The 8026-nt window shown below is 43.8% G+C and overlaps 2 pseudogenes; both read right to left on the bottom strand.

The window, feature by feature from the left end:
• Positions 1–522: 522 nt before the first annotated feature.
• On the bottom strand, positions 523–957 carry LOC127221207 (60S ribosomal protein L27-like; annotated as a pseudogene).
• A 4694-nt stretch (positions 958–5651) lies between these two features.
• On the bottom strand, positions 5652–6473 carry LOC127221206 (N-alpha-acetyltransferase 11-like; annotated as a pseudogene).
• Positions 6474–8026: the final 1553 nt, after the last annotated feature.

Raw genomic sequence — 8026 nt, 5'->3', positions numbered from 1 at the left:
TAGTTCACATTCCCATGCTCCAGGCTGTCATTGAGGCAAGTGAGGACAGGAATTGAAAGAAGGAACCAGGAGAACTAGACAGCAGAGGCCATGGAAGAACATTGTTTACTGACTTGCTCTTCATGGTTTACTGAACCTGCATTTTTTATAACAATCAAGACCACCTGCCCAGGCATAGTACCACCTGTAGTGGGCTGGGCCCTCCCACATCAGTCATCAATCAAGACATGCCTCTATAGACTTGTCCATAGGATGATCTGATATATGCAGTTCCTCAATTAAGAGTCCCCCTTCCTATATATGTCTAGTTTGTCAAGTTGACAAAACTGAACTAGTGTTTAAAGGCAGAAAGTAGTGAATGGAAAGCAAAGAAACTAAATATGTGTCTTGAGGAATAACCACTAAAAAAGAACATGGGACTTACCAGGGAAGATAAAAGTTAAAAAGGAGGAATGTGTTGTGAAACACAGATAGTTAAAATTTTATAGCAGAGTGGTTAGAAATTTTTAAAATCTTTTTTTTTTTTAACTTTTAATGATGGAAACAAAAATATACCTAAAAGCGAAGCTTCTGGAAAAACCATTTGTTCTTCCCTGTCTTGTATCATTCCTCAAACTTGACCTTGGCTTCCCTCCTCGCCTTGTGTTTCAGAGCTGGGTCTCTAAAGACATCCTTGTTGACAACAGTTTTGTCCAAGGGGATGTCCACAGAGTACCTTGTGGGCATGAGGTGGTTGTAGATATACACTTTCACAAAAGACTTGATCTTTGATCGCTTGGCGATTTTCTTCTTGCCCATGGCAGCTGTCACTTTTCAGGGATAGCGGTCAATTCCAGCCACCAGGGCATGGCTGTAAGGGCGGTCTGAGGTGCCATCGTCAATGTTCTTCACAATTGCATCCGGACTAGCGTCCAGCCAGGACCAGCACCACTTTCCGGGTTTCATGAACTTGCCCATTTCGACAACAAGTAGCCGGTTCCCAGCAGAAAGGGAAAAAGGCCACTTCTGCTAACCTTTCACCCTGCAGACAGAAATTTTTAAAATCTTAAAGATGGTCAATATGTTTAAAAACTGAAAATAGGTCATTGGGCTAGGATGTGGCTGAGTGGTAAAGTACACATGTAATATATACAACACACACATAAACACATACACATATATATGTATATATATACATACACACACACACACACACACACACAAACACAACACGCACATTCTAGGATCAGGCTGTGTGAGATTTCCTCCTTCCTTGTTAGCTTTTCTGTTGTCTTTGTTCACATCTTGTTTAGACAGCCATGTTTATGAGACTTCCCTGGCATTTCTAGGAGACACAATCTGAGAGCAGACTTGTTTTTCCTTCAGCTCTTACAATCTTTTTCCCCCCTCTACTTTGATGTTCCCTGAATCTTTGCTGCAAGGGTTGTATTGTAGATGTGTCAACTAGGGCTGGGCATCACTTGTTGTCTGCATATTAATTGATTGTGGTTTTCTGTAATGGTCTGTGTTACAAAGAGAAGTTGTTTGTTTTTTGATGAGGGTGTGATAGTTTGAAAGAAAATGACCCTCAAAGGGAGTGACACTATTAGGAGGTGTGGCTTTGTTGGAGTAGGCGTGGTCTTGTTGGAGGAAGTGTGCCACTGTGGAGGTTGGCTTTGAGGTCTCCTATGCTCAAGCTACACACAGTGTGACACTCAGTTCACTTCCTGTGGCCTATGAATCAAGATGTAGAACTTTCAACTCCTTTCTCAGCACCATGTCTGTCTGCACACAACCATGAAAATAACAGACTAAACAACTGAAAATGTAAGCTTGCCAGAATTAAATGTTTTCCTTTACAAGAGTTGCCGTGGTTATGGTGTCCCTTCACAACAGTAGAAACCCTAAGACAAGGGGCAAGAGCTGCTTATGTTTAAAGATTTAGTATTAGGAACCACAGATGAGAAGAGAATATGTGACATTTGTCTTACTTGGTCTGAGGACTCTGGGTTACCCCACTCAGTATAATTTCTTCTATTTAGTTCCATATTTCTTCATTTCATTTTGCTTTACAGCTGAATATTATTACATACTGTATATGTACCACATTTTCATTATCTATTCATCAGTTAAAGGACATCTAAGTTATTTCCATTATCTAGCTATAATGAATAGAGCACCAATGAACATGGCTTAACAAGTATCTATGGAGGACACTGAATTCTTTGAACATAAAGTCACTCATTTTAATCTTTCTGAATATGTAATATTCTATTTCATCTGAACACTTTTTTTGGCAGGGTAAAATGAAAGGCTGGGAATATTTCAAGGTGTGATAATAGGCCAATGCTATGTTTCTTCATTTTAATATAATATATAATATCATTTAAAATATGTACTTTAGAAAAAGCAGCAACTGTGCAGAAATCCACAAAGACAGCTGACCTGCACAAAGGGGAGCTCATGGACCCCCCCAGACTGATAGCTTGGAAACCAGCATAGAACCCACCTAGACCCCCTGAATATGGGTCTCAGAAGGCCTGGGCAATCTAAGGGACCTTTGACAGTGGAACCAGTATCCTGGTGCACGAAAGGACTTTGGGAGCACATTCCCCTTGGAGGGATACTTCCTTAGCCTAGAGACAGGAGGGAGGGCCTAGACCCTACTCCAAATGACTTGAGAGATTTTGATGATCCCTCCTGGAAGGCATCACCCTCCCTGTGGAGTAGGTGGGAATGGGATGAGAGGGGGGTCAGGGGCATGGGATGGTGGGAGGGAGAGGGAACTAGATATAGAGGAGGTTATCACAAGCAGGGGTACTTAAGGTGCAGCAAAAGAAAATCAGCTGCTCATGGGTAGAATTTTGCCCAGGTGAAATTCTGAAAAGTAATCATATATATATTCAAAATGGTATTGATTGATATGACAAATGCTGAAAGATTTGAAATTTTAATCTGGTGGAGAGCTGCCTGTCAAATTTTCATAAAAGCCTCATGTGTCCAATACTCTTTAAGATTCTTCAAAGGAATTAGTCTGCTGAATGAAAAATATATAATTGAGCTCATACTTACCAAGCTATGTTATATCCAGCTCTCCAGAGTTTAGGTCAGTGGCTTGATGCTCAGCTCTCTCCAAAGTAGAGATATGATCAAGGCCCTATGAGCATTCTTCAGAACATATTTGCTGTAGGAATGTAGGAGAATTGATACAGAGGTTGATCATAGAGTGTCTGAAGTGGAACTTAAGCAAATCATTGAAAAACCTTCAAAAATCACTGACCACAATCAAGTACTTAATCAGGACAGAGCTATAATTTGCTGAGATTTCAGGTAGAAAATTCAAGTGTAGATTGAAAGATATTTGAGAAAATATCTGTGTTAATTAAGATATATATATATCTTATATATATATATATGTATACATATGTATATATACATATATATATGTATATATACATCTCAAGTTATGTTAACTTGCAAATATTCAGGATTGGAAACTAGTGCTGTCTTTTTTTTATTATTTAATTTATTATTTTACATGTTGATCCCAGTTCCACCTCCCTCCCTCCTTTTTACCCTCTCTGCCCCCTCCCATGCACCCTGACCACCCTCCCCTCCCATCCCCCCCAATTCCATATGTAGGGCAATGCCATCCAGGTGGGGTCATTTGAAGTAGGGACTAGGACTTCTCTCCTGTCTCTAGGTTAAGGCAGTATCCCTCCATGGGGGATGTGTTCGCAAGGTCCTTTTGTGCACCAGGGATACACCCTGGCTCCACTGTCTGAGGTCCCTTGGACTGCTCAGTCCTTCTAGCTGAGACCCATATTCAGGGGGGCCTGAGTCAGTCCCATGCTGGATTCCCAGCTATCAGTCTTGGGGCCCATTAGCTCCTCCTTGTTCAGGTCAGCTGTCTCTTGAAATTCACAGGCAAGTGGATGGCACTTGAAGAAACCATCCTGAATAAGGTAACCCAGTCACAAAAAGAGGAACATAGTATGTACTCGCCCATGTATGGATTTTAGACGTAGAGCAAAGGATCACTAGTGCTGTCAAAATCATGTTGATTATATTATTTTTAAATTTTTTTACATCATTTTTTAAAAAGTGTTCTGCATTTGGTAGACTTAGTTTACCCTAAGTGAAGATAATTATAGGTTTCTGATATTAAAAAAAACTGATACCATATTTCCTATAAAGTGAAAATATGTTTAAGTAGACAACTTTAAATGTAACTAATGTACCTGTTCTATTAATAAAACAATAACACTTAATGTCACTGTTTGTCATTGACAAATGGTATGCCTGAAGTTCTCCAAAATGAAAAGAGATCACCAACTGATGTCAAGGTTCAAGAGAAATGAGTTACCCTGAAGAAAAATTAAATTTAAAGATTACTTGATACAATAAAATAGTAGCAAACACACACACATATACATACATACATATATACATATATATATGCATATATATGTATATATATATATATATATATATGTATATAGTCAGGTTGGAACCTCCAGCTCAATCTGGAAAGCCCCATTCCTGTCTTTCCATACTCCACTCATTCAGAGAATCTTCAAAGGAAAGGCAACAAAAAACCCAGTCCCACATTCTTGGGGGATACTACAACTTTCTCCACTGAAGTTGCCAGCCACCCAAGTCCCCGCCTAAAGCATTCAACTGTTGACCATACTGGGGCACACACCCAGCTTGTGATGGGCATATCATCACCCCTCCCCTACAAGCTATATAATTTCATTGTGGGGACACAGCTTCTCCAGCCTCTTTCTCTGGAGCTGGAGAACCTGCCCAGGAGATGCTTTGCTTAAATAAACCTGTTGTTATACTGTTTCAATGCAGAGTGATTTGGCTTACTTCATTGGCAGAGAAGGCTTTTTATGGGGGACAGAAAACCTATTATCTTAGTGATGAAACCCAGGAGGAGTTGAACTCTCCTGATAGATAGACTAGGTCCTTTGGCAACATAAGGGGCCTCTTCTTTCCCTTTATCTTTGTCTATGCCAGACGTGATCAACTTTTTATATTATTATTATTATTATTATTATTATTATTATTATTATTATTTTCCTTTTTAATGCTTTATTTCTTCAGATTAGAGATTACAATTTCATTTCTGCTTGTCCCTCCCTTAAGATCTACAAACACTCAGGTATAGAAGTCCAAATCACCTTCTCCCACTGGGAAAGGGAACACACTTCTTCAGAAAGAGGGAAAGAGGGCAGGGCAGTTTCCAGAGAAAGGAAGAGTAGTTAACTTCCACCAGACAGAGGCAGAGGGCATAAGGACTAACTTGATGGTCCTGCCTACTCAAGAATGAAAACTCAGATAAATGGCAAAGGCTAAAAGCTGGGGAGCGTTCCGAGTTGTTCCTGCTTCCCGTTTGGCATTCTAGACAAAACCCTACAGGGTACACACAATCGATGCAGGACAGCCCCAAACAATGCAACAGCAGCATGAAGACGCCAAGGCAGGGGCTGCCATGGCAGTCCTCAAGACTCCTTGGTTCCTGCACAGCAGGCTGTGTCCAGGAGTGCCTCTGTGATCAAATCAGGCATGTGGAAAGTTGCTGCTAAGCGATGGAAATGAGAAGCCATTTGGGTCACTGTGAGATGACCCCAGAGTAGGCACTGCAGAGTACAGCCAGTGTTCCCAAGAAAAATGTGGCTAAAAATACCAGAAGTTATCACTCTCAAGCAGGCTCTAGGAGGCGGGACCCACGTCCTGCAAGCTTTCTCTGCTGTCACTCCCATTATCCTCTCCAGACAGGCTCTTCTGCTGACAGGCCTCTTCAGACCCAGCAAGTGTGTTGCCCTGACTCTCCTTGGAACCCAGAACCACGTATCTGCCTTTCTTCAGCACCAGCTGCCGTCTCAGCTCATCTGCCATCTGTGAGAGATCTCTCTTCATGGCGTACGCATCTTCTCCATCCGCGTAGTACTTGGGCTCCACCTCGCTAACCTGGAAGTTCAGGGTGTTGGAATAGAGATGCAGGGCTGCTCGGTTGCTCTTCCTGACATGCAGGGATATGTATTTAGCGCTGAAATTCTCGATCATGGCCCGGGACGCCTGGTCCATCAGCTTCTGGGCCAGGCCGAGACGCCGAGCGTTTCACGGCCAGCGAGGTGATGTGTCCATGAGGGACATCATCAGGATCCTCTTCCATTTTGGCCAGGACATAGCCCACAATCTTGCCGTCCTCGGCCTCGGCGATGTAGGAGAGCTGGGGCCAGGAGAGGCCGTGGTAGAAGTAATACTTCATCTGGTAGTTCTCGGGCAGGCACAGCAGGTTGCAGTGCTGCATGTTCATCAGGTCCTCAGGCCAAGCACGCCGGATGTTCATTGTGGCAGCAGATAGGCCTGTCAGGCTCCGAAGAACAAGAGAGGATGCCACGGAGCACAAGCGACACCAACACCTTGCTTTAAAACAGCTGGGATATCCAAACAGGACTCATACAAGATGAGAAAGATCTCCCACTATCTTCCATTTCTTTTCGGCGATGCTGTACAGAACCTCGTCCATCTTCATGCAAGTGGGGTCCCAGTCGTGTCCGAAACGAATGACGACCACGCGGTCCTCCTCCGAAAGGATGGCCTGGTCTACCTGCCAGCCATTGTGCAGATGCGGAAGCATGTACGACATCTTGAGCGCGCCTTGCTGCGCGGTCGTGCACCACGAGCGGCCTGGTGAGAGCCCACGCAGCCCGACCGCCTGCCGGCTCCTCCGCGCAGCGCCAGCGCCAGCCGCGCCCCGGAACCTATTATTATTATTTTACATATCTATCCCAGTTCTCTCACCCTCCCATCCTTCAATGCTCCCCGACCCCCCTCCTATCCCATTCCCCACCCACTCAAATTTTTACTTGGGATAAGTTGCCTATTTCCTAGCCATTGCCTAAAGAGGTACTGGGTACCTCTTTCAGTATCCAGGACTCTCAGGATCTCCTGCCAAGCCATGGCCATGCCAGGGCAAGCCTGTTTATCCCAGAGCACAAAGTCTCTGTTCTGGGGGACCTTTGAGTTATGATATGTCCTTCCCAAAACTACCCCCAGCTCCACTGCTTGACCCCAGGCTCTCATGTGGTACACCTTGTCCTAGTCTTCAATCTCTGGCACAAGCTTGGAAATGGGCAATGCCAGGTCAAAACTGATCTTTGGTCACCCCTGTTGTGAAATTCATCCAAAGAGGGGCTGTTTCATACCATACACTCAAAACAAATGGTTTGAAATATGCACTTCTATCCCTCCCTCTGTAGCCAGTGCTCAGTAGCCCAGGTTTTGTTGACCAAGGTTGTAGCAGCTCCAGATGCTTTTTCACCCAGGTATTGATCCTGAGTCCTCTACTCCAACTGACCTGCCCAAGTCACTGACACCCCCACCTCTCTTCTTCCTCTTCCCCGTTCTGTCTATCTGCCCACCTCTGTTATGTCCCTAGTCCAACATGGTCTTTCATTCTTTCACTTTCCCCCTCCCCAATAAACCTCTTGAATGAACTCTGTTGCATGTGGCATGTTCTCTTAATGATTCACCTTGGCAGGGCCTGTGGAAAAGTACCCAGTTTGCCTTTTTTTAAAAAAAATCTTTTCATTGGTGCCAAAGACTCACTAGGCTTTCCTGGTGTTTGGTTTGGCCATGCTGGGATTTTACCCACCTAGTCCACTTGAAACAGATCCCTGCTCTTTGTTCAGGTATGCTCTCCCACCCTACCATGCTGGGATCCTACCTTCCCATTCCACCTGCAACAGAACCTCTTTGTTTCTGTCTGGAACTTTCAAATGTTCTCTCCTTACATTTGTTACAATGTGATAGAGCCAGAGAGGCAGCTGCTGTATGTCCGCACATTCCTGTTCTCCCTCACAGAGTCTACTGATCTAACCCTCAATAAGTTACAAACAGTTCTTTTGTCTATAAATTTGATTTCAAATTCTAGAATCTGACTCGAGTTGCTGCTTTCCTCAGCTCTGGGCACCATGTGCACCATCCATCTGAGCACATGTGTGCTCATCTGGCTCCTCCAACCCCCTGCACC

This window comes from Phodopus roborovskii, unplaced genomic scaffold (genome assembly GCF_943737965.1).
Source record: "Phodopus roborovskii unplaced genomic scaffold, PHOROB, whole genome shotgun sequence".
Classification (NCBI taxonomy): Eukaryota; Metazoa; Chordata; class Mammalia; order Rodentia; family Cricetidae; genus Phodopus; species Phodopus roborovskii.
This window is presented reverse-complemented; position numbering and strand designations above follow the sequence as displayed.